This window comes from Suricata suricatta, chromosome 8 (genome assembly GCF_006229205.1).
Source record: "Suricata suricatta isolate VVHF042 chromosome 8, meerkat_22Aug2017_6uvM2_HiC, whole genome shotgun sequence".
In the NCBI taxonomy this organism is placed as follows: Eukaryota; Metazoa; Chordata; class Mammalia; order Carnivora; family Herpestidae; genus Suricata; species Suricata suricatta.
In genome coordinates, this window is record NC_043707.1 from 95537854 (window position 1) to 95565507 (window position 27654).

General features: G+C 44.1%; 1 long non-coding RNA gene across 1 annotated transcript in view; it reads right to left on the reverse strand.

Moving 5' to 3' along the window:
- LOC115299829 overlaps window positions 1-22626 on the reverse strand; it is a 35106-nt gene extending 12480 nt beyond the window's left edge. Inside the window, exons 1-2 of the long non-coding RNA XR_003912357.1 lie at window positions 22499-22626; window positions 9454-9563 (exon numbers count right to left, since the gene is read on the reverse strand). This is a non-coding gene — a long non-coding RNA (uncharacterized LOC115299829). The remainder of the gene's footprint in view (window positions 1-9453; window positions 9564-22498) is intronic.
- Between the last annotated feature and the right edge of the window lie 5028 nt (window positions 22627-27654).

Here is a 27654-nt window from a genome sequence, read left to right on the forward strand (position 1 = left end):
GTAGTGTTTAAATCAGGCTGAGCAAAGGAATAAATGCAGAAATGGATGATAAAGCATGCCTGCTTAGTTCTCTCTCTCTCTCTCTCTCTCTCTCTCTCTCTCTCTCTCTCTCCCTCTCTCTCTCAAGGGTACAGACTGTTAGTTTGGGTGTATTTCTGACATTCCTGATACTATATTCTCTTCCAAAAAGCTGAGGGAAATGATTGCTTAGAATTCTTTCAACTACTTTATATTAATTGTTTATCATTTATTAAGGCTCCATTGTGGGAAGCCAGTTTTTGTATCTCTCTGCCCAGTTAAGCATTTTCAGTCTGGATGATGTTGACAGCTTTCCAATTCAAATCAGAGAACTTCCAGTACCGGATATGTGCCCCAAGCATGCCAGAGGTTCAAAATCCAGTTTGGGAGAGCTCAGTACCCACCTTAAAATCATCTAGGAATATGCCCTCATGCTACTTAGCAACTGCCAACACTTGCCTTGAGTTTCTTGTTTGTGTCAATCGAAAACATGCATTAATACATAGAAAATCTACCCTTCCCCTTAGGTCTCCGATTGAAAGACAGTTTAGGTAATGTGGTAGGATGGTGGGAGTCTCAACTCTTCTTTTCCCATGAGCTATCATTAGGATTCAAATATGTGTACTGAAATACACCTAACAGTTGCTGAGTTTTAGGGCAGAGAGAGACCTCAGAGGTTATTTGACCCAAATGCCCATTTTACAGATGGTGAAACCTATGTCATAGGAGCGGAAGGGAGCAGCCAAATAGGCCAAGGAGCTGAGATGCACATTCAGCATTGGAGGTCTTCAGAATTGAAATACTTATCATATCTCCTGGGATGGGAAAGGCTTTTTAAATACTTTATCCCTGGTTATCTCCAGTAACACCTCAGGAAAAGTGTGTTGTCCACATTTCACAGGCAAGGAAACTGAGCTCCAAAAGTTGAAATAATTTGTTTCAATGTCTCCTGTCTACTACATCTTCCAGATAACAAAGCCTGGGTTGAAACCCATATCTGTCTAAATCTGAAGCTGGAGATTCTCCCAGCACACCAGGATGGTAAAGGTCACTGGGGCTTTGTGAAGAGCACACTGCTACTGAGCGATGGGTTTGAAACCAAGAGAATGCAAATTCCAGACCAGAGAATTCAAGAGCAGAGATGTCATGTGCCCCTAGGCCCCCATGCCTCCCGCACAACCACTGCTAGCATCCTGAGTAGTAGACCAATACCTTTGCAAAGGTATTTACTGTGCCTACAAATAACCTGGAAATCTTGAAAAGTGCAGATCTGATTGACCAAGTCTTGGGAGGGCCTGAAATTCTGCAGATTCTCAGGTAATATAAATGGTCCTAGCTCTGGACAACACTTCACGTAGCAAGGCTGCTGGAGATATAACTGTCTTCAGCAGCTCCATCCCCAGACTGTCGCACAGCAAAATTCATAAGGACAAGGGAGGGTAGCTGTGGGCAAATAGTGGGAGGAGGTATCATTCATTGAATGTCTTACTATGTGCTGGCATAACACTAAGCACTTTATTGTACACTCACATTTAATCCCCACTCTCATGCTCCTAGTAGCTATCAGTGCCCACATTCTACAGATGAGGAAACAGACTTAGAATTTAGGCAACTTCTCCAAGTTCATATGGTTCTGTCTGATTCCAAAACTCATGCTCTTAACCACAATGCCAACTTCCTCCACAATGAGTGTCTCCTTTGTGCTCAGTGATTCTGAATGGCACTTTCAAGGGGAAAGGAGTCTTTAAGTAGATATTGATTAGCTGATAAGGACATCCCAAACTTAACACCAAAATTCTAGTGAATGTCTTAGACCAGATGTTGATCAACTTGCCAGAGGAATGTGTAAAGGATTCATTCATACCAAGACAGAAATAAGCATAAATCACTTGAGTGAAAAATTAGAAATAATTTGCAGGCTCCACATGAGCCAAGGTTAAATAAAACATAATATATTAGGCAATGGGCATATTAATTAAGCAGTGGGTATACTGCTAGAATAGCACAACCTGAATTGTGTTAGAAAAGACGTGTGTGTGTGTGTGTGTGTGTGTGTGCGTGTCTGTGTGTGTGTTCACATATAGGAAGAGATTGGAATGAGGTATCCCAAGAAATTAATATCAGTAGCCTTTGGATGGCATTATTATTCATGTTTTCTTTTCTTTTTATATTTCTGTACTTCTCATTTTTCTATAACAAGGGTGAATCATTTGTACAACTTTTTAAAAAATATATATGCAAGAGAAGCCAGGGAAAAGCTTTTTGAAAAGGGGCAATGAAAGTAGACATGAACTACCAGATATTAAAATACATTATAAAGCTGTAAATAGTATAACAATTTATAATTGGGAAATACTAGACTGACAAATTAGTGGAAGAGAATAAAGTAAACTATTCATAAGATTTGGATGCATAAAAAATTGACTTTTTCTCTTTATGTGAGAAAGCTTTTTGAAAAGTAATACAAAACTATTGCATGGTTCCCTAAAATAATATATATGCAGCCAATTGACAATTGACAAAGTGGGGGAGAATGTTTCAAATACATATTACAAATAAACAGGACTCATTTTCTTAAAATATAAAGAGCTCTTATAACTCAGTAGAAAAGCTGGCAAAGAACATAAACAACTATTCAAAAAAGGGGAGGGTGTGATGAGCAAGAGAATGAATCCTAGCTACAGTAGCATTTAGAAAGGAGGCACTGTTTTTTTTTTTTTTACCATGGTCCATGCCAGTCATCAGAGTCTTTATGTAACTATCAAGGTAGAAATTCAAATCAAACTAGAACAGGAACAATTTCATGAGTCACACCAGACCACTAAGAGGTTCATCAGTGCTTTAGCGAGAGAGGGATCAGAAATTCATATCAGTATCCTATTGCAAAGAATTTACAGGGTTTTCTCTGCATGTAATTAGGCTTAAGCTAACTGCAGAATAAAGCAAAGAAGGAACAGAAGTGCATTGGCATCAGGAATGAAAAGGCATAACTAAAGGGGCTTAAATGCCAGCTTTTCCTCTGGCTGTGTGTGTCCTTGGACACCTTACTAAACCTTCCTTTCCTCATCTGTAAAATAGACTCAAGAAATCCTATTCAAAGGTTTCTCTTTGGGAAAAATAAGATTGCCTATGTAAAGCACTTCTTACCCTCAGTGAGTACTCAATAAATAGTAGCTATTATTACATCTCCAGAATCATTATTACCACCCATGTAAGGGCAGAAACAGGGCCAGGTGCTGTGCCTCCCCCCTCCTCACCCCAGTACTGAGCCTATAGAGCAGAAGCCTCTGATTACTGGGCTCGGGAAGACAGCACAGCATTGTGGCCGCATAGATAAAGCATGACTTTATTTCATATCCAGAGCCCTACACCAGCACTGACACCCATGCGAGGAACCTCTCAGGACCTCTGATTCCTCATGCAGGATGCATGCTGTAGGGATCAAACTAAAGAAGTTGTTTGGGGAAACACTCCAAAGCTGGGAGCCTCAGCCCTGCCTTCCCTAGTTCACAGATCTCAGTCTTTGAAACAAGCCTGTCTAGCAAAGTTTACCTCTAAGTCACCTCACTCAACTCGCCAGCCCATCCGGCAGGGCTTAGAAGATGTTTCCAGACAAGGAATCTGCTAACTTAGCTGGGACCTAGCAGCTCCCAGTCTTGTGCAGGACACCAAGATCCAGCTTATTAGAAAACTATGGGAAAGCATAGAGTACCCCCTAAACTGCCATCATTGCCCAAACACATGCCACATAGTCCTGTTTCCTAGACCTTCATGGTCAGCCAGACCAGGACCTGACATCCCATAATAGCTGACATTTATGGGGGGCTGTCTGTGTTTGAGACTAATACTAAGTTTTTTTTTCACCTGCATTATTTCAATGAATCTTTGCAGATCTATGAGGTTAAGTACTCTCACATCTTACCTACAGATGGGGAAACTGAGGACTAGGGATGGTTTAAGTACAGAAGTTAAGTTACTTATGGTTATAGGCCAGGGCCTTGAACTCAAGTCTGTCTGACTATGATCTTGGTCATTATGCCTCTTCTCTAGGAATTATTTTGGAGATGTCCCCAAGAAATGAAATGACCTACCCGAGAACATACACTAGTAGGTACCAAAGCTGGGATTCAAATCTATAGCTCTCCAAGTCCAAAGTCAGGCACTCCCCATGACACCATGCTGTGTTTCCCAGTCACATAAGCCTAGCCTCTTAGAGTCCCTTCCCTGAGTCTACAGCCTCCTGTTTGTCCCAGCCCATTGATTGATGGCCTGGAATCATGCCCTGACTCTTCTCTGCTCCTTCCCCTGGTGGCTGGTTCTGGAGTCTATTCCTGCCTGTGGGACAGATCTTCCCCAAAGATGACAAATCCCAGCTTGGTTCTGGAGAATGCAAACAGGAGTTCCCACTGTAGGCACATCTACCCTTGAGACAGAGAAGCAAACTAACCCAGACTCTCGTCTACCTTTGAGAATGAGGAGCAAACTTACCCAGCCTCTCAGTTGCTACATTGGGTCTTTGAAACTGCCTTGCTCCTAAGCTGACTTGGAAGGGGCCAAGAGGGGTCAGTCCCCCATCCCACCTCCTCCACTTTTGTCCTACCACTCAGGCGGTATGTTAGGGACCCACAATGCCTTGTGCTCAAGCCTGACACATGGCAACTGTATGCTGTTATATATTTTTTTACGACATGTATTCATTTCCAACTGTAAAAGCAACATGCTCACTGTGGTATCTCCCACTGCTCTGACAAGCCTGCCCTCACCACAGCAATGCTTCAGAAGCATTAAAGGGAGCTGGAGTGGCAGATGAAGTTTCATAACTGGCATACGTACAAATTGAAATTCCCTCCAAGGTGTTCGAAGGATGCCACAAGGGAATCGATTTGCACATAAAAGTGCCCATTCAAACTGAGGGATTCAATAGAGGAAAAGCAGACTAAGAAATAGAATATTTAAACACTTCAAATCATTTCCTCAGAAAGGCTTTCCGCATCTTGTTGGAAGAGCGAGTCATCTTCCTGTGTGAAGTGTTCAAACTCACTTCCGGTGAGTAATGAGAGGGGCATTCAGGTCTGGACTCAGCCACCGTACACGTGGCGGAGCCCACAGCACAACAGCTTCCTCTTCAGAGAACAGAGGTGCTGCCTCTAGGGCCCCATCCCTCCTGGCTTTCCTCCAGGCCGCCAAACAACCAGCTTCTGAGGGGCATCTGCTGACAGCATCTGCCAGCTCTCTCTCCAGCGGATCCGCGTTGTCTGTGACTCACAGCGAGCGCACACCGGAAGCCGTTTCCCTGTGGAGGCTCTGTTGGCTGAGATTCTTGCCAGCCCCGGGAAAGGTCTGTGGTGCTGGTAGGCAGAAATCTTGCCCTGGAAAGCGGTAAGGACCAGCCTTCCCTTGGGCTGCAGCGCGAAGAGCAAGAATACAAGCCGCACAGACTGCCTGGTGCGGTGAATGGGCTTGTCTGTGTGGTGGGCCTGAAAGCACAGGCCGCGGGCAAGGTGGAGAATGAGAGCACATACGGTGTGTCAGCTAGGTCAAAAATGGCATCTCGAAAGAGAAAAGGAAGGAAAAGAACCCACTGCTCTGAAAGCAAATCAAGAAGGACAATGAGAGACTTGGTGTGTCAGAAACTCCCATCCTACCTCTCATTGGGGTTAATCATAATGCCTTCAAATGATCCCCGTAGAAGTAACCTGCAAGGGGGGTGTTGGTGGTGCCATCTCTTTTACTTTGCACAAACTGAACTTCACAGAGGTTAAGTTGCCACAGATCACACCAGTAGTTGGTGGTCCAGTGGCCTATGGACCCACATCTGTCAGACTTCCACACTCTCACCTACTTTACAATTCATTTCCTTGGGGCACCTGGGTGGCTTTGTCAGTTAAGCATCTGACTTTGGCTCAGGTCATGATCTCGTGGTAATTTTGAGCCCGGCATTGGGCCCTGTGCTGACAGCTCAAAGTCAGAACCCTGCTTTGGATTCTGTGTCTCCCTCTAGCTCTGCCCTTCCTCCCCCTCAAAATGATAAATAAACATTACATTTTTTTAATTCATTTCTTTCTGATGGATTTTTATTGAAAACCACCTGTGTGCAATGCCATGGCTTGGAGCCAGAGGCCCTAATGAGGTGTTGAATGGAAGAAAAAAAGAAGAAAGAAGGTAGGAGTGCTAGATGTGTTGCTTTATAACTACGTGACCTTGAGCAAGTCCCCAATAACCTCCATCACCGTAATGTTTAACTCCATGATGGCTCTAAGAAGTTGTTCACGAGAGGCTCTTTGGTGTCCATTTCCCTTATTGACCCTAAGAAATATAGTTTCCTCATTTATTCGTTTGTTATTTATTTACTTCTTCACTCTGTAAACATATACTGACCACTCAGTAATAAGCATGGGGGCAGAGGGATAAATAAGAGCCAGTCCCTGCCATCAAAGTTGTCATGATCTGGTGGAGAAGAAAGGTCCCCAAAGGTAGTCACACTGTAGTGAGACTGATGGGTGTCATGGGGAGAAAAGTTACAGCAGTAGGAACACAGAAACAAGAACAACTAATTGCACCCAAATGACTGGGGAAAATTAGAGAGAAGGTGACAGCTGAGCCAGACTTTGAAGAAGGGTTAGCTAAGACAAGTGTGCTTCATGACCCTCTTATTTAGGCACAGTCTTTGCCTTGACCTCAGGAAATGCTGGTGCCGCCATCTTGGATAAATGGGCAAATGGGTAGAAGAGTGGTGAGGGAGTAACAACACAGGCTTAGGAGTCAGGCAGTCCTGGGTTTTAACCGGAGCCCTGTCGCAAACTGGCTATACCCTAAGTCTAAGTCGCTATCATGGCAACTTTTTGAAGTGCTTCTCCCTTTTGGCAGCTTTCTGTGACATTCCTTTCTGAACCTGCCTTTTCTCAGTCAAAGGCCCTTCTACAGATATATGAAATGCCTACCACTGCCAGGTGGTTGCTGGGTACTGGGGGGAGAGGCAGAGATGAGAGGGACACAATCCTTGCCCCGCCCCCCAAAGCACAAACATTTTGGGAGGAATGGACACTGATGGCCATCCATTAGGCACAGGGGAATGTACCCCATGCTGGTACCCTCCTGCAGGACTATGGCAGACGAGGGGTGTTTAACACTCAAGGCTCCATCCTCAAACCATGGCTTCTTTCTGAGGTTATTTCTAGGATCTCTCAAGCCTACATGTCACTGTTGGGTGATTTACTATAAGACTTGCAACTAGAGCAGAATTTCGAGATCATTTTACAGGTGGAAAAACTGAGGCCCAGAGAAGTAAAAGGCCCGCGTCAGAAGGGACAGAGACTGGTTCTGGACCCAGAACTCTGGACTTCTGTGTCTTGCTAACTTCCAGCCCTGAGGAGATGCCCAAATCCTCCCCTTGTTTTTTCCTGCCACCTGCAGTCACTCTCTGTAGTCTCATTCAGCTAGGTGTAATACTACAGGACAGGGACTCTGAATAAACATAAGGTTTCTCAGTGGGACATTTGAAGTTAGAGAAATCATTTTTTTGGACTCCTTTCCATAAATTTCTCTGGTGAGGACCTTTATTTATCTCGCTGAAGTACCAAGTCTCAGCTCAGATTAAAATCTGCTACAGATGAATCTCTTTTGTGAAACACGGTGGTTGGAAAACATCCTGGTGTGGGATTTAGGAGGCCTGGATCCTAAGATCAGCTTTGCCGATGGGTTGCCTTGGGGCCTCAGATGGATCACTGCCCTCCCTGGACCTCTGGCGTCCCCTCAGCTGTAGAGCCCGCTGACCTCGGGGCACCTGGGTGGCTTAGTCAGTTAAGCGTCTGACTTCTGCTCAAGTCATGATCTGGCAGTTTGCGAGTTCCAGCCCCGCATTGGGCTCTGTGCTGACCACTCAGAGCTTTGAGCCTGCTTTGGATTTTGTGTCTCCCTCTGACTTTCTCCCTGGCTCTCACTCTGTCTCTCTTTCTCTCTCACTCTCTCTCTCAAAAATAAATAAACATTAAAAAAAAGATGGCTGACCTCAATAGAAGTTCCATGAGATCTGGGACTTTGTCCCCTGTGTTCCTTGTAGGGCCTGCAGCCACACATGGCACACAGTAGGGGTTCAACACATGCTTCTTTTACAAGCGAAATATCTTCAAAGTCACCAGCATTCAGTGACTAAAAGTCTGTAAAATCATTTCCAAAATCTAAAGTCCATCTCTGTTCATTTTTTCCCCCCTCTCTCATTAGGAGGCATAATTACCCCCCCCACCTCCCTGTCTCTTAGCAACAACATGGAAGGGTTGACTGTTCTGAAGCACTTCTCAAGTTGTGTGACCTGGCAGCTGTGAATTATTCTGTGTACTCTAATATTATCGTTTCAGCACTGCTCCCCCTCCGCTGTCACTCCCCGGGCCTCCTGCTCAAAACCACCCGCTCAGCACCTCGCCTCACTTGTTGCTGAAAACACACCCTGATTCCGCCCACCTTCACCAAACTTGTTTGTGCAATTGTTCAGGACACCAGAAAACCGGACAGAGCGGCGCATTTTAACAGGAGCCCCAGAGTGCAGTGAGATAAGGAAAATACTTTGCAATACCTGCAAATCCCAAATCTGACCCCTGTAAGTGTTTTCTAGGGTCTTCCATTTGTCACTTTATTGTACAATGGATTAGGCAAAAAGAAAAATTTTTTAACAAATAATAATGACTGTCATTTATTGAACACCTACTATGTGTCATGCAACTTCATGCACTCTTCCCTGCTTTATCTTCTCAACAATCCAGGGAGCACCCACTATTACAGATGAGAGAATTGAGGCTCAGAAATGTCAACAAGCTTCTCAGGATCACGCAGCCTGTAATGCTGCTGCCCATGCCAGATCTGGGTCTGCTATCTGATTTTCAAATCTAGGGCTTTAAAGTTGAGCATTACCTGCAAAACGGCTCTAAAAGGCCCAGGAGAACAGCCTGGGGTAAAGGGAATAGAATAGCAGCTATAGTCCATCCTTTCTTCACCCACTTGATTTCCACTCCTAAAACTGAAATAACTTGTTTTCTGTTGCTCCAATATAGTGAGCTGACTAAAAGCTGGGCCTGCTGAGGAGATGCCTGGCAATTATGAGGCCAACGAAAGTTCAATGTGGAATGCACCTTCCAGCCCGTTCAATCTAGCCCTGATATTCTACAGACAATAAACAGGAGCCCAGAGAGTTTAAGGTCACTCAAGTTCGCCCGTCTTAGAAGGAGCAGAGCCGGCCTTCTCTCTACCAAATTCGATGCTTTTCAACCGTGAGCAGCATCATAACACCTGTGTATGCAGCTGTGTCTCTGAGGACTAAATGAGGTAGTAAGCTCAAAGCGCTCAGTCGGGCCAGGCCTTGCAAACCATAGCTGCTGCCACTCACCCGATCCTCTTTGAACCTCAGTCTCCTTATCTGTAAATAGGGTTGGCAAGGGCCCTTACCTCTTAGCTTTGATGAGAAATTCCACTGAGCTCTGGCACGGTGAAGAGCCTTGTCGCATCCGCTTCACAAGCACAAGCTGGATGATTCCACACATTCTTGTCTGATTTCCCTGTGGGGCCATATTAGAATAAGGTCGGAGGCGTCTGCCCCTGGCCTCTCATGATTATGGATGATTACAAAACGAGAGAAAGAAAAAACACAGGGAAAATATTGGAATTTGCCTTCATTTATACATTTCGCTTTCTCAACCTCCTTCTCTTCTTGGAACTGCTTAGACTTCACTGAGTCGTAGGCAAGGAAGGCGGTCAGCTGAAAGGTGACAGAGAAAGCAGCACTGGGTGGGCCAGGCTTGTTTAGAAGTCAGGGGCTGCCAGGTAAAGGGCACATAATGTGGGAGGCAGCTGAGCCCTGTGTGTCATGAGCTGGAGGGCTGTGGGCTCCCCCAACACGCCTGAGCCTGGATTGCACGTGAGGTGGTGAGGGCCAGTGGGGGCTAGGGCAATTCCATTTTCCGTTGACAGGGCTTCTGTCACCTCCTCTTCCCTCTCTACCCAATCTCTAGGTACCCTTTTCAGGATAGAAACAAGTCCCTTGTGTCTTTGGCCTTGCTTCCTCTAGACTCTAGCTTGTCACCCTGCTTGTTAAAGGCTGTGCCAACGGGAGGAGTGAGTGGGGGTTGAGGAAGTAGAGACAGGTTGTGCAAACAAACACTGCAAGGAGTTTGCTGGGGGAAGATGGAAAGAGAAGGAAAGACACTGTGGGAGGCGGGGTGGCACAGGGAGAGCTGGGACTTAAGTGGATTGTGTACGTATGTATGTGTGTGTGTGTGTGTGTGTGTGTGTGTGTGTGTGTAGTCAAGTTTGTTCTAAGAAAGAGACTAAAGCCCATTTAACTGCTTCTGGGGAGAAGCCAATAGAAAGAAAATGCTAAATGGATAGGGATCAGGGGCACCCGGGTGGCTCAGTTGGTTAAGCAACTCTTGGTTTTGGCTCAGGTCATGATCTCATGGTTCATGAGTTCGAGCTGCGCTGCCAACTGCCAAGCCTGCTTTCAATTCTCTCTCTCCCTCTCTCTCTGCCCGTGCCTCTCTCACACTGTCTCTGTCTCTTTCAAAATAAATAAATAAATAGACTTAAAAAAACACAAAGGGACAGGATCCTAATTATAGCAGAAGGTGTCTGAGAAGGTGAGAGGGGAGGGGGGCCCTGGAACTCAGGGGCAGCAGCTGGCCTCACCCGGGAGGAGGGACATCTCTGTTGTGATAGGAAGGGAGGAGGGTGACAGGAGCAAAGGTAAGAGCACCGGTGCACCCAATCACTCGTAGACATACTGGCTCCCAGATCTCAGTACTATCTTTCTTCCCTCCAGGCACAGCTGAGGGCTCATGCCAGGTGCTGTCTCCCTTGCTCCACATACATGAACTGCCATCCTCACCACAACCTGCAAGCCCGACCCTTCTCAAACCCCCATTTTACAGATGAGCACACCAAATCTCAGAAAGTGTGTGACATTGCCTAAGGTTGCACAACCAGTACTATTAACAACAACAACAAAAAGTGCTGACACTAATACAGTGCTAAGTCGGTGTCAGTCTTTATTCCAAGTACTTTCTATTCATTAACCAATTGAACCCTATAAGGTAGGTGCTCTTACTATCCTGACCTCACAGATGAAGAAACCAGATAATTAGATTATTTGCCCAATGACAAACACCTTTGAAAAGCACTGGAACCCAGGCTGTCTGCTCCCAGGTCAGTATTCAGAACCATACTGTCCTGCTGGTTGTGGGAAACAGAGTAACGGAGATCAAACTCATTTTGTCTGATTTCAAAGACCATACTCGGCTCATCGTGTCAAGGGATGAGGCTGCGTAAAGGGCAAGTCCACTTTTAGATAAAAGTTGAATACGCTATACCAAGATCTAAGAACAACAACAAGAATCCCCCAAAGACTTCTTCCAATTTCTCTTTGGCTAAAACTGAGTGACTGGGTTCTCCTAAATTCCCTAACGGCTGCGGTGTCTCTATGGTGGACACAGGCAAGTGCAGAAGGTTAAACAAGGTATAAATGTAACCAATCAACAGAGTCAGTCACACCCAAGCGAAGCAGTAAGTGCTGGACTGACGTCTTGATGTGTTCAGTAAATCGCGTTTGGCCCCCTGGTTCTGGCGGGCCCTGTGCCAGCACTGGCATCCAGGAGTGAGAGCCCCTGGGTCTTGCTCTTTAAGGAGCTCGCAGACCAGTACTTGCAACAAACATGGGAGCAGACGAGTCCCTCGCAGTGAGTGACAGCATACTACGGCGGGGTGTCTGCAGAGGATGATGGAAACAGAGTGGGGTGCCGTGTCCGTCTAGGGGAGGAACTGAGGCACAGGCTTCACAGAGGGACTGTCATTTTTATTTTTTTTAATAGTTTATTGCCAAATTGGTTTCCATATAACACCCAGTGCTTCTCCCCACAAGTGCCCCCCTCCATGACCATCTCCTCCTCCCTCCCTCCTCCTCCCCCTTCAGTCCATGGTTCGTTTTCAGTATTCATTAGTCTCCCATGATCTGTGTCCCTCACTCTCCCCCACTCTCTTTCCCCCTTCCTCTCCCTGCCAGGTCTCTCCTGTTAGACCTATGAATGCAAACATATGGTATCTGTCCTTCTCTGCCTGACTTATTTCGCTTAGCATGACACCCTCAAGGTCCATCCACTTTCCTACAAATGGCCAGATTTCATTCTTCCTCATTGCCATATAGTACATACACATCTTCTTGATCCATTCATCAGCTGATGGACATTTAGGCTCTTTCCATGATTTGGCTATCGTAGAAAGCGCTGCTATGAACATTGGGGTACATGTGCCCCTGTGCATCAGCACTTCTGTATCCCCTGGGTAAATCCCTAGCAGTGCTATTGCTGGGTCATAGGGGAGTTCTATCGATAGTTTTTTGAGGAGTCTCCACACTGTTTTCCAGAGCGGCTGCACCAGTTTACATTGCCACCAACAGTGTCACTTTTAAGGAAAGAACTCTGCCAGATGAACAAGGGAAGTGAGGGCATGTGACTCACGCAGGCAGGACCCACGTGCAAAGTCAGAGAAAGCGTGGCAAAATGTGGCAGGTTCTGGGGAGCTGTTGTTTAGTTCAGCATGGCTGCAGTAGAGATGGCAGCTTTGGGGGGTGGGAGATGTGGCTGGAGAGGTAGGCAGGGGCCAGATCAGGTCGCGATGGAAGCTATACTCCATGTGCAGGAATGTAACCCCCAATCCTTACTACCACCCCAATCAGTTACTACGGTTTCCCAGCTCCTAGTGCTCACAGATGCTTTCAAAGCTCCGGCGGCTTGACGCTGAGGTGCCCAGGGTATTTAGGAGGAAGGAACCTGACGGTGCCACTGGCCGTTCAAGGTGCACGCTGCAAAACGGCACTGAATGCTATTTTGCGTTTTGCTTTTATTCCCGGAAGCGAAAAGTTCCTCTTCTGGTGCGCAAAACCAAGTACTCTTGTAGGTCTTTCATGGGAGCAAAGTGGCCCAACACGAACTTTGGAAAAGCAGGGGTACTGTATTCCTAATTCACAGATTAGAAAATGGAGGCTCAGAAGCATTAACTTGCACTCTATCCAGAGCTGATAAGAAGCGGACCCGAGGTTTGAACCCAGGCTGGCCCAAAGCCAAAGCCTAAGCTCTCTCCACTCCGCCATGATGACTGCCTCTGCCAGGCCTCTAAAGCTATCACTCCCCATTATGTAACCAAAAAAATAAAAAGCCTTTCTTTCTCTGGTGGCAGTGGCGATGTCATTCCAGAAACTAAGATTTGTTCCCTTTATAAATGAGGGGTCAGTGCATTTTTCCCCCTGCTCATTATAAAGGCCTGCTTCCTACCAGAATGAGTAATGAGGCTGTAGCTGTCTGCATTCAGCCATAGGAAGACGCGTAATTGTATTTCTTCCATGATGGAAGAACCAGCTGTGGCACTAATAAAAATGACTGCTTTTCAATTCTTTCAACAGAGTAAATAAAACTCCCTTGTGATTAACAGCAAATTGGTTTCCTACAGAGTTGTCAAATCCGAAGGGGTGCGGTGAGGGGGTGGAGGAGAAGATGGGAGTGAAAGCTGGTTAATGGGTCTACTCCAGCAGTGTGCTTTCTCAAAGGATGCCTTCCTAAGGTGCTCTGGGTAGGAGAGATATTTTTAACTCCTTTCAGGAAATTCCCAAGTCTGGAAAAATAACACTCCAGCATCCTGGCGTGGGGACAAAAGAGAAAAGGGGTCTCACTAATTAACAACTGCGCTCCCTGAGGCTTTCAAATTTGGGGTTCCAATTCTTTTCCAATTCATGTACTCTACGAATATTTATTAAGTGCTTACTAGTGGTTTATTCATTAGTGGACTATTTACTGAGTTTCTACTCTATTCTGACAGCTGTGCCTTGGGGAAGGAGCTCTAGAGAGAGACACATAGTTTGTTACAGTTTCTGTGATAATATCTGTATACTGGAATTAAAAGTTGTGAATTTCCATAGCTTTTTCGTTCTCTCAAAAAATAGGATGGAAAAGCTGTTTTGTCCCCAGCTTTAAGCCAAAAGAGTTACAAACCAAGGCCAATAAAAGATCAATCACAAATAAAGATAATGTAGTCTCAAATGATAACAGAAGGAAATGCGATTCTGAAATTTGCAAAATACCAGTGGGTCAGACAGAGTTCCCAAAGGAAACAGGTAGGATGCCCAAATTAGGAGATTTCGAGGAGAGTTTATTTACAAAGGAATCCTTTGTGTACAAGGATGTGCAAAGGATATAGGGGACTCACAGGGGCTGTGCAGGATCCCAGAACTGGCAGGAGTGGTCCTGCTAGCACCCCAGGTCCGAAGGAATAGGGGAGAAGATAGGCTAAAGACACCTGGCTGAGAAGAGTGCTATGGGGAAGATCATCCTGAAAGTGACGGACAGCTGAAGCTCATAGCCAGGGTGACCATACAGAGAAGGTGCCAGAGAAATAAATACCTAATCTCACTTCCTTCCGCCCCAAGATTTTTTCCGTCTTGGGGGTCAGGAAAGGCTCTCTGTAGTGGAGACGGTATCTGACTTAGATCTTGACAAATGAATGGGAGTTAGGTGGTGAAGGGAGGGGGGAAGTCTTCGGGTAGAAAAAAATAGAGCAAAAGTAAAAAGGTGGGAGGTGGATTGAAAACAGATCCTGAGGGGCCTTTTCGATATGGATAGAAGTTTGGCTTTTGTAGCCCGGACATTAGGGAGCCATTGAATGATTTTTAGGCAGGTGAGCAGTGTGATTATATGCGCATTCATGAAAATCCCGTTGGTGAAGCCTGGGAGATGAGTCAGAGAGGGGTGTGGCTTGGAGAAGAAGAGACCGGCAGGCACAGAAGTTCCAGATACAGGGGGAAAGCCTGGACAGTAGTGGTGGAGAGGGAGAGAAGGGAGGGTTTTGAAAGAGTTGAAAGAAGTCGAAATGATGGCTGATGGAATGGGGAAAGGGCGGGCAGGAGAGGCGCCAAGGCTGATTCTCAGCGCTCCCGCTAGAGTGTCTGTGGACCGCACTCTTTGCTGGGACTTAGAAAGGAACGTGGCACAATAGGTTTGGGGGACAAAACCAGAAGGCTTTATTCTGAAGCATACTGAGCTCCACCTGCCTGTAGGACATTTAGGTGGAGATGCCCCCTGTGACCTGGGTATGACTCTCAAGCTCAGGAGAGGGAGCCGGCCTGAGAGAGGGGCACAGGACACTTGAGCACACACGAGATTAGGCCACGTTAGCACACAGGAAAAGCGTTGACAGAGAGGGCTCCCCGCCTGGGCGACCTGCGCGCCCTCATCTGCAGGATGGAGATGTGGGTGCCTCCTTCGCGGGGGTGTTGTGAGCGTTCAGAGAAGAGATCCATGTGAAAGTGCCTGGTACATAGCAGATACTAAAAATACTTGCAGAAGCAGAGAAAAGACACAAATGCTAAGAAAGTTGATTTTACACTGTATTCAGAAAAGAAAACAGCAGCTGCTCTACACTTAATGAACACCACGGTATTATCTCTGCGCCTGTTTCCTTATGCATCTGTCTCTTCTTGCTCCTTGGGCTGAAAGGGGATGGGAACTGCGGCCCACAGTTGTTTGTGCTTCCCATTCCCCTATGTACTCATCAAACAGTTAGTTCCTAATAGGTATCCACTAAATATATAAATATGGCTGATTGATTGTCTGGTGGAAGGAAAACATGAGAAGGACTCGTAGCTGGAGATAGTCCCAATTACCCTAGCACTGCTCTAAAACTGACGAACTGCTCACTCTCTGGTCCCGCCCCTCCCCCACCCCCCACGGGAGAGACGTGATTAATGTCCTTTCTCTGTTGGAGAGTGGTGGTCCAAAGATTAATGAAGTCAGAATCCCTTGGAGATACTTGAGTAAGAAATGGGCCGTATTGTTGTCTCATTTTAATTAATTTGAAAATTATCCTATATTGTTCAAATGGCAACTGACTCATCAAAAGTGGGTGTTTGGAAGTGATAAATGGAAAGTCTGAGGATTTTCTCATTAATTAATTTGGCTGTGAAAATAAGCATGGCCCACATTCCCAGTGAAATGAAAACAGACCAAAAGGTAACCAAGAAGCCGGGCTAGTGTGGAATGGCATAAATTCTGCCCTCAGGCGTAGACTCACACTTTCGGCAGCCAAGTAATAATTTTATATAGGCAATATGTAATATGTGATTTTCTGTATTTTCCCAGTTTTCTACAATGGGCACATGTTGCCTTACAATAAAAACTTAACTTAAAAAAAAATTAAAAGAGGCGCTTGGGTGGCTCAGTCAGTTAAACATCCTACTCTTGATTTCGGCTCAGGTCATGATCTCGCTGTTCATGGGTTCAAAGCCAGTGGGGCTCTGCGCTGGCAGCGTGGAGCCTACTTGGGATTCTTTCTCTCTCTCTCCCTGTTTCTGCCCCTCCCCTGCTCATGTTCTCTCTCACCTCTGTCTCAAAATAAATAAACATAAAAAAATAGATTTTAAAAATTAAAAGAAAAAATATTTGTCATACATATATATTATATATAATAAATACAGCATGTACAAAAATATAATAATATAGAGTAAAGTAAATACTATTTTTATTTTTCTCTTTATCTGTTTTGAGACTTTTTAATTAATAGTCCCTAATATTATTTGTCCCCTTATCTCTTTGCCACGCAAACCAGGGGTCTTTACTTGTAAGCAACAGAAACTGCATCTGGTTAACACATACCAGAAAGGAGGTTTTTTTGGCAAATACAAGGGAATTCGAAATTTCAAAAGGAAAGTGGGGAAATGGGCTTAGAAAGACAGGAAGAGGAAGTGAGCTTCTCCAGGGGTTTTGCAGGAACTATGCCTCGGCTTGTCCAAGAGCCCCTGTGACAACCAGGGGCTCAAACCACTCACATGCTCAATCAGGAAGGGAAGTTCTGGTCAGCCCAATGAGGGCCATGTTTCCGCCATGGCCAGAGAGGAGTAGGGCTCCAAGCCAACTGTCCTTGCCAGACTGTGTCCAAAGGACTTTGACCATCCACCCAACTGAACTTTATTTTTTCAATGTTTACTTATTTGAGGGGAGGAGGGACAAAGAGAGAGGGAGACAGAGAATCTCAACCAGGCTCCACAATAGGTGAGGAGACCAATGCGGGGCTCTATCCAAAACCATGAGATCATGCTCTGATCCGAAATCGAGTCTGATGCTCAAGCAACTCAGCCACCCATACGCCCCTTCACCCAAGTGAATTTTAATCCTGGTCCCATAGGAGATAGTATGGATGCTGGACAAACAAAAATAGATGCCCACCACATGAGGTAATTGTTTCCTGCTCACCCAATGTTTTTTAGATGTAATTTACATAATGTTGCAAATAAACAACTATCCATTGCTAAACAGCTCTGAGTGTTTGAAAATGATTCCCTGAGTACTGATTCCACTTCTGTCTCCTTATATCAAAAGAGGGGTCCTGATGGTGGTGGGACTGGAAACAACTGGAACTGTTAGAGGATCAGTTGAGAAAGCTGGGGGAGGGGGGAGGCACTTGGAGGTGAGGAGAAGACTCAGGTGAATGAGCAGTCATCACCATGTTTCCTAAGGGCTGTTTGCCATTGTAGCAAAAGAATGAGAATTTTAAAACAATGGATGGAAGTTCAAGGGAGGCGAATGTTGTCTCAACAAATGGTAGAACTTTTTAAGAATTAAAACTGCCCTGCTCTGGAAAGTAGGAAGCCCCCATTTCAAGGGGTGATCAACTAGGAATCATAACACTGGATGGGGTTGGGTTATTTGATCTCTAAAGGAGTCTTTGAACCCTGATTAGTCCCTGGTTCTATGATCCTTTATTTGCAAACCTAGTAAGTGTCCGGCTGAAGGGCTCCTCGCCTTTCACAGCTCTTCAGTCACATCCATGCCTCAGGCTCAGCTTCTCCTTTTCACCTGGTTTGCTGGCAAACCTGTGTTTGTGGAAGAATTCCCCAGGCACTACTCTCTGTGGGAGAACGATGGGATTTCTGGAATTTCGTCAAGCAGCTTGGCAGGCAGAGAGGAGAGGAAGGGCACAAGCAACAGATCAGGAGTAAGAATTCTTGGATTTTAACCTCAGCTTTGCCACTTACATGATGTGGATTCTTAGGCAAGTCAATGGGCTTTGTGGCTCTCATTTTATTCATATGTAAAGAGTAGATGAAGGGAACAGCAATAATAGTAATAATCTTCTTTACAGAGTTTATCTTTTTAATGTAAAACCTGGTTTTTGTGGAGTCTTAATGGTGTGCTAGATTATTTGCATGCATTATTTTGTTTACTTAATTCATCTATTTAATCCTTCCAATGATCCCATTATAAATAGATTCTATAATTCCCATTTCACTGATAAGAAAATTAAGGTTTAGGGAGTTTAAATCATTTGCCTTAAAGACGGAGCTAAAATTAAAATCAATAGATCTAACTCTATAGACTGAGTACTTTATCATGCCAGACTGCAGCTGGCATCCATGAGTGAGCATATATCATACTACACTTAACAGACAATCTGGAATATGATAGGGACTCAGTAACTATTAGTTTTCAACTCACCATTCTTGTGACTTAATCTTCTAAAAACTCCGGCTAAAATTCATCTTTTTCTTAAAAATTTTTAATGTTTGTTTATTTTTGAGAGGGGGGGAAGGGGCAGAGAGAGAGGGAGACACAGCATCCGAAGCAGGCTCCAAGCTCTGAGCTGTCAGCACAGAGCCTGACGTGGGGCTCGAACTCATGCATGATCCACGAGATCCAAAGTCTGCTCACAGACTCACTGACTGGGCTACCCAGGTGCCCCTTGAGCTAAAATTCACCTTCATATGTGGTGGCCCTGTGCTGCCTCAGCACTCTGGCCGGTCACAAGAAGAGCAACAGCTTCAAGCACCGAATTAAGATAACACAAGCCACCTTTCTTGTTCTTTTCAAGAGCAAGAAAAACACTTCCTAGAAGCCTCCTGTCACATCTTACCTAACAGGTGTGGGTCCACAGTCTCATCTCTAAACCCTTTTCATTGGAAAAGGAGGAAGACTGAAAACCCCTTAGGCCAACCAGGCCTACCCCTGGAGCTGGTCAGCTTCCAAAATCATCAGCCTTCTTCTTGGAGAGGAAAAGGAGGTCACGGATGCTGGTAACTTTCTCCTCTAGACCCCTATTATTCTGATGAGGAAAAGAAGGTTCGGAGGGGTTTAATTAATCTACCTAGTGTCCAAGGGCAGGGCAGGGCTGGAGATAGGAAAGTGTTTACCTAGGGTGGTTCTTAGGTAAGGAAGACGATTGGAGCTGTGGCAAGGTACAGAGAGGACCGAGGGCAGTGGTCCTCACCTGTGCTGCACATTGGAGTGACACCAGTCACTTTACGTAGCACTAATGACTAGATCCCACCTCTAGAGATTCTGACTCACTTGGTCTGGGAGGCAGCCTGGGCCTCAAAACCACCCCAAGAAATTTTAATGTGCAGCCAAGGCTGCACCACTGGTTGAGGAAGAAAGCTAATGGAATGTGGAGGGCTTGAGGTCAAAGGCATAGAGTCTGCACTGAGTAACAGTGATCCTATCTCTTCTGCTTCTCCTCAGTAATTGCTGCTAGTTACCAAGGACTCCCCACATTCCAGGCATGGCTGTGCCCTTAGCACTTCTGTCTAGTAGGCAGTCAATAATTGAAGGGATCACAGATGCTTTACTCATAGAATGAATAATTTTCATGCAACCTCCACAAAGTAATAGCGCTTCCATTTTAAGATGAAGAAACAAAGACCCAGACATTTGGAGGAACTAAGTCTTTTTGATTCTGTGTTCTCCAAGTCCTGTTCCATCCACAGAAGAAATCAGAAGTCTAAGAAACAAAACTAGGCATCTCTTCTCTCTTTTTGCTCTCCAAAACCTCACCTTGCTTCTAATACTGCCTGGAAACTTCCTTTGGTCCCACCTACCTACTGGGGAGCGCCAGCCTTTTGAGCGAGGAGGAAAGGGTTGAAGCTTTCTGTCAAAGGCATGGGCAACAATCAAGACCAATCTTCATTTTTGAGGCCTGGTATCTAGCCTGGTCTTCGCACCTCCTTGTGGTATGAACTTGAGCAAGGCCCTTCCTGTTTCTGGGCTTTGCTCTCCCCATCTGTAACATGAAGAAGTTGGACCAGAATCTGCAGGTTGCAAACTCAAGTACTTTGGGGTCTAGGTAGATGATGTACATCCATGAGACAGGCTGGATAGGGACCACAGGGAAGGAGCAAAAATATGCCCTGTCCAAAAGGGTGGGATTTATTGAACTCCAGCCAACTGTCATCATGGTGGCCTATGGGCTCAGGGTTATGAGAGCTTCTGATTCATTTTCAAAGAAATGCTAAGAAATTTTTATTTTATATTCAATTTCCTGCTTAAACTCATGGTAGTCTAATAATAATAATAATAATAATAATAATAATATAATGTAGGGGAAAAAAACATGAATGTAGACTGAATTTAGCCCACATGCTATTTCTTTGTGACCTATGGGCTAAATGGTCTCTAAGAATTAATAACATTCTGCAATTTCTTTTTTTTACACATTTTATGTTTATTTATTTTTGAGACTGAGAGCGAGAAAGAGTATGAGCAGGGGAGGAACAGAGAGAGAGGGTGACACAGAATCTGAAGCAGGCTCCAGAATCTGAGCTGTCAGCACAATGCCTGTCACAGGGCTCAAACTCATGAACTGTGAGATCATGACCTGAGCTGAAGTCAGACCCTTCTCCCACTGAGCCACCCAGGCGCCCCATCATTCAGTGATTTCTGAATGAGGGGAACTGACCAGATATTATGAAACACAAACATTGGCATTTCTGCACTAACTAAAACTGCTCTTTGGGAAATAGAATCAAATGTCATCTTTCCTATTTTTCATTCCTAGTACTTTGCTGTGCTTTTATTTCTGGGGTCTCAGGGAAATTATAGCCCCCTGCAAAATCTGATGATCTTGGTTTGAAAGAAGACGATTTGCTTTATAGAGAAACAGTGCCCTCTGCTGGAAGAGTAATGCAGAAAGATGCCTTTGGGTCTGAGATCATTTAACACTTGGGAAGAGTGGATTTGTTTGTTTTCACTTGAAATAGATGTAATGAAGAATAATAAATAAAATATAAATGCATATTTATGGATGGCTTGATGTATGTTAGGCATAAATTGGGCTTTCATGTATCCATTTGGGAGTAATTACTCTTAATCTACAAAAAGGCCAGGATTCGAGAAAGGAAGAAAACATTTGTTACATCAACTGACAGCAATCTGGAATGCACAGACAAGGAGAGGAAATTGGAGTCTAGGTCTCAAGACCGTGTGCTGGAAAATCAGAGCCCTAATAATAATGTGTTGTAAATCTGTATGTTTTAGTAGTTACTTTCACTGCATCCTCTTAGTAAATCCTTCCAATAATGCTCCAAGGCAGGTGTTATTATTTTCATTTGACAGATAAGGCAAAATGGAGCACAGACTCTGAGTGACCAGCTCGAGATTTCTTGGCAATTAAATGATGGAGACAACCTAAGCAAGTTGCTTAGCCTCCCTAAGCCTCAAGTCCCCTATTGCATGAATTGCAAATACATGTGTGAGGCACTTAACACAATGCTTAGCCCAGAGGGAGCCTGGCACCTAATATTAGTTAGAACCCCTGTAATGTTCAGAGTCCAGGTCTTTTAGCCACTGGTCCTGTGTTTTTTACATTGCACAGTATCTTGAATGTTCAATATAGAGACCACAGTGCTGCTGGATTTATAACCGTGGCTTTAAACCCAAAAAATATTGCCTAGAAAATTTTAAAGATAAGCGGTTTTGTCAATAGCTATTAAGATCTTGAGCTGCATCATAAAGATAGAATATTCTAAATGAGGAAAGTTACAGCTCCTGTGACTTATGCACCACTCAAACCATCCTAGGTCTATTGTGTGGATTGCTGAGCTCTACATTTGAATAGAGCATTGCCATGTTGGATGGTATCCAAAAGAAAGTGGAGAAGGGTCCAGGAACCACACCAGAGAAGACCTGTTGAAGGAACTGGGGATATTGGCCTGGAGAAGACAAGACTCTCGGACCATATTCATTCATTCATTCATTCATTCATGCATTTGTTCATTCATTCTATGTTAACTGAGTACTTGCTCTGTGTCACATGCTCATGCAGATACAGCCAGCAGCCAGACAGACATAATTTCTGGTCTCATGAATCCAAATCTAGAGGATTTGCATGGAGTAATAGAGGGCATCATATGAGGAATACACTTTATTCTGGGTGAACCAGGACCATGGCCAGAAGAGGAAATCTTTAATTGGCTGCAGTCAAGGGAGCAGAGAAGGCTGGCTCAAACGTATGACCTCCTTACTGCTGGGAGAATTTTAAGTCTAAAAGACTACTAGGAGGTTTTAGAGAAGATTCAGTTTGGGGCAGGGTTTAGTGGCTTTAGTCCCCGACAAGCCTGTGCACCACAGTTATATCAACATTGCCCATTGCCCGGGCTGCTCTGGGAAGGCCCTCAGGAGCTGCCACTTACCTTATGGAGGAGAAAGCCAAGGACTTAAAGTTCCTTGGTCTTTGACTTCCTATCTTGAGCCTCCATGTTCTTAATGCTTCAGGGATACCGTGGCCCTTTCTTTCCCCGTCACAGAGAATTCTTCTGAGCAGTGTCCCTCAGCAGAACATAAGAGGATTAGCAGCAAACTTCTTTAGTAGAGGATGCAGATTTTTCAAAAGCGCATTATTTAAAAAAAAATTCATTTCCATTGTATCTAATTCTGAAGCAAAATATAAGCAACAAGATTAAGGGGGGGAAATCACCCAAAGATAACCATGGCTAAGAGTATTTCCTTATATATTTTTCCTTCTGTTTAGGATTTTATTTTATTTTTTAAGCACATATGATCCCACCAAATCCTGCCTTTTCTTTTAGGATTATTCAAAACAGATGTCTTTAAATTATAAGCCTCATTACAATCATATATTGACTTCAATAATTATATAATTTTATAATGTTATTATATCATAATATTATATCGAGTAAATACGCCATAGCTTACTTATTTATTCTCCCATCACTGGTCATTTCCAATCTTTGAGACTATTTGGTGCAATGTACAAGTCCATACATGATACCAGTGTGGGGGAATAAGGAGGAAATGGGTGTTCTGTGGGCAGAAAGGAGGGTGGCATTGGGTGGGGGTAAGGTCGCTGATAAAAAAGAAATAGAGGAAGTGACAGAGACTTAAGGACCCACAGATGTCCCCTGGGTGGACCAGTGAGGAAAACACACTTGCAGCCAGGCCACACAGCGACCAAGAGATCTTCTCCAGAAGTCAGCCCCAGACTCCCGCAACCAGAGGCCAGCAGTACTGTGTCTGTGTCCTGATCTCTTCTTATAAAAGGACACCAGTCATATTGGATTAAGTTACACTCATGAGATCTCATTTTACATTCATCACCTCTTTCAAGGCCCTATTTCCAAATACAGACACTTTCTGAGGCACTGGGTGTTAAGCCCTCTTGCAAATAGGAGGGGGTGTTACAGTTCCTCTTGAAAATCACCCACTTTGCTGCAATTTTTGTATATCTTGCTTCCCTGAACACTGGCAGTAGTTTTCCTAACCTTTTTCTCCAGAATCTTCTAACAGCTTCGCAAACACCTAATTTCCTATGTAAAATTCATTCCTGTTTGAGATGCCTACCATGGTTTCTTATTCGGATTGCATCCTGAAGGCTACTGCAGCTGTTGTTTTAAATGGTGGGCAATGGGTGGTGAGTAGAGTTTCAAGTTTAAACAGAACAGAGTGGCAAACCACAAATGAATAGATCCTGGAGAAATCAAGGATAGCATACTTGGAATTTATCCTAGGGTCTAGGACGTTATAAACTTTTCCCATTAAAACACCTCTAATGGCAGAAAAGGATAAACTGGACCCCCATGGGTCCTGACAACAGCTGCTACAAGAAAAATCCTTTGGAATATTTTAAACTCACCCAAATTTTTCATCTTTATCAATAATATATTAATCTATAATATATTATTTTCATGTAAAATATTATGTAATTATTAGCCATCAAATAAAATGAACATTCTAGAGCAATGATGTTTATGCTATGGTTTTGAGTACTGTCTGGACACAGTCACAAACCACAATTTGAGAAGCAGAGCCCAAGACAGTATGGAAACATTGAATGTTTTTGAGGAACAAAGTAAAATAAGGCAATTGCTTTTCTGAATGGTCTCTGTGCCGCTGTGTGGAGGCTGGAAAGAAACGAACATGTAGGCAGGGGAATCTGTTAGAAGACTATTGGAATACAGAGTGTCTGGGTGGCTCAGTCAATCAAGGGCCCGACTCTTGATTTCGTCTCAGGTCATGATCTCACAGTTAGTGGGATCGGGCCTGTGTTGGGCTCCATGCTGAGAACATAGAACCTGCTGGGAATTCTCTCTCTCTCTCTCTCTCTCTCTCTCTCTCTCTCTCTCTCTGCCTCTGCCCCTCCCCACTCATGTCTCTCTCTCCTCCTCTCCTCCTCTCCTTCTCTCTTTCTGTCTCTGTCTCTCAAAATAAATAAACATAAAAAAAGAAGGCTAATGGAATAATCCAGGTAAAAATTGATGCGACATAGGGGCGCTTGGGTGGCTCAGTTGGTTAAGCATCCAACTCTTGATTTCAGCTCTGGTAATGATCTCCTAGTTCTTCATGAGTTTGAACCCCATATCAGGCTCTGCTGACAGTGTGGAGCCTGCTAGGGATTTTCTCTCTCTCTCTGCCCCTCCCTTGCTCACTTTCTTAAAATAAATCAATAAACTTAAAAATAAATTGATGAGACATTGAAGTAAGACCCTTGGCAGTGAGAATGGAGCCAATAGAGGTGACTAAGAGACCTTGAGTGATCACTTTCACCTCTGAGCTTCAGCAGAATAAACAAGTTGAACTATCCAACAACCAAGATCCTTTTCAGCCCAAAGGTATTGTGATTTCTTTCTGCTTATCTTTATGTGCTTGCCTTTAATCGTTTATAAATATCTGTGGTTTACTACACTCAAATACCAGCTTCATTCAAAGACTTTTGCTGCCAGTTTGTCAATGAGACAAAATTTTATAGACTTCTTTGTTTGGAATGAGAAGTTCTACATCTAAGAAGTAGTGATATTTTGACAAAGGTTTCTAGTAATTTCCAATTCTAATTCCATTCTAATTCTATTTTACCTGGCATATAGGAAGCACTGAATACACATTTGTTGAATTACCAAATGAATGAATTAATGGCAAGTAACACATTTTAATGGATTCAAACACTTCTTTTTTTTTAATGTTTTTATTTATTTTTGAGAGAGAGAAAGGGGGAGGGCAGGGAGAGAGAGGGACAGAGGATCTGAAGCAGGCTCTCCACTGACAGCAAGAGCCTGATGCGGGGCTCATACTCACAAACCATGAGATAGTGACCTGAGCAGAAGTCAGTCACTTAACCAACTCAACCACCCAGGTGCTTCTCAAACCCTTCTGATAGCAAGTCCTCCCTTATACTATCTGTGTAACCTTACATCATCTTAGCACTTCAGCCCATACTTCAGGGCCTTGTTCATATATATTCCGTGCCCTTGGTTTACAAGGCCCTTTGCCTCTTTATCCATCTGGGAAAATGTCTTATCATGTGTAACAACTAAGCTTAAATACCACATTGGCAGAGAAGAGTCTAGCTATGTAAGACAAACACAGACATTTAGAGTCACACAGGCCTGGGTTCAAATCCAGACTCACACATATAGTGGGAGGGTTTCCCAAGAGTCTCCTCATAAACTTTTGATCTATTAGATGATAAGTAAAACAGGAAAGAAAAATTATTTCATCAAATCTGGGCATCATTTTCCACAGGTGGGAAGCGTATTGCTGGAGATAATTCAACCTGCTAACAGCACCTCATGTTTAACCTCACTGAATGTCTCAAACTACTGTCCATGTGGCAACATGTCATAGGCTGGAGGGCAAATATATTTGATGGCACAAAATCTCAGCAATAACGGATATGCTGGCACTTTAACTCCGTCCAACTTCTGGGTTTTGCCTGGGTCAAACATGTTCACCAAGCTTGTACCACAGTGCTGGAGGGATCCAGACTTAGGGATGATCAAAACTGGGCAGTGAGACTCAGATCACTTGCAAACTCTCATTATTCACATTCTGTTATCCAGAGATCAGTGAGGATTTTTACCAAGGCTGGTGAACCAATTGAAAAGGGTGGAACTCATCATTCTGCCAGACCCACACCTTCTCCTTGTGCCTGAGTCGGTCTGGCTGATGCACCAAATGTGGCTCATGATGAATTTCACCTATTATCAATCTCTCATAGATGTGTTCAGCCACCACCTTTGCTCTCAAGCCTGTTTTCCAGAAGAAACCCAGAAATACTTGAATTTTATTTTCACCCTGACACATCTGGAGGACTAAATAACATAAAATGTGCTCAAAGGGCAGACCACTATGGGCACCTTGAAACAAACTTCAAAATGATGCTAAACCTGCTTATATACCATCTGACTTCCACACGGCAAACTCAGCACCAATAAGATCAACTTTCACTACAAAATAGTTCTTGAGAAACACTAGATATCAGTCCTTAGGCAAGCCTCCTAATCTTCCTTAGCTTCAGTTTCCTCACTATAAATTTTGAGTGATAATTTCCATTGCAAGACCTCATTGGAGTGGCATATAGTAGATACCCAGTAAACAACATCTATAATTATGCATCCCAGAGTTCTACCTTTCACAGAGTATGCCTTCTTCTTTGGTACCATTTCACAGAGTGTCCTTACCTATTGAGTGGGCAAAATAAAACCAAATTCACAGGATTTTTAGGGCTAAATTAGATAGAACACATAAAATTATAAGCTCATCACAATTCCCATTTGCATTATCCTAAAATGTAACATGCTTCCATTAGGGCTCTAATAACTCTGTGTTTACTATGTGTCTATATTGTTTATATAGCTATATTTTCTTTGAGTTTCTCGTGTGTGTCTTGGGAGAGGATGGGTGAGTAATATGTGTTGAGTATCTACCATGAACCAAGCCTGTAATGGGTGTTTTTAATATACTATCTTCTTGGCCCTTCCCTCAGCCTCTGTAAGGAGGATGATGAATCCCATCACAAGGTGGGCATACTGATGCTATGAAGTCAAAGTCTTCAAGACCAGTGTGATGCTATGCTCTTTGAATCACTCTGTAGCTTAAGTGAGGCAAAAGCAGGCATTCAATAAGTGTGGAAGAATTCTCCTGTGGATGGTGAGGCCCCTTTGCCAACACTGAATGTTTGCTAAGGCTCAGTCCTTAAGAGCAACCACTCTGGAGCAAAATTTCCATGGTTCTTCCACTTTTCCAGCTCTCTGACTTTTGATATGCCTCAGCTTACACTAATTGCAAAGTGGAAATCCTCATAGCATCTACCTCATATTATTGTTTCTTTTGAGGATAAAACAGTATATGTTGATGATTTTGTACAGTGCCTTGTATATAGTAAGCGCTCAATAAATGTCTCTCTTAATCAGTCTCAGAGCTTCTGAATGGCACCACCAGAGAGATTCAGGAAGCTGACCCTTGGACTGTGGTGGGCCTGGGCCTCAGGAGCCTACAGAAACATGGATGCTGGTGCCAATGGGAAATGAGGCCCATTTCCAGCTGTAATGGCTTC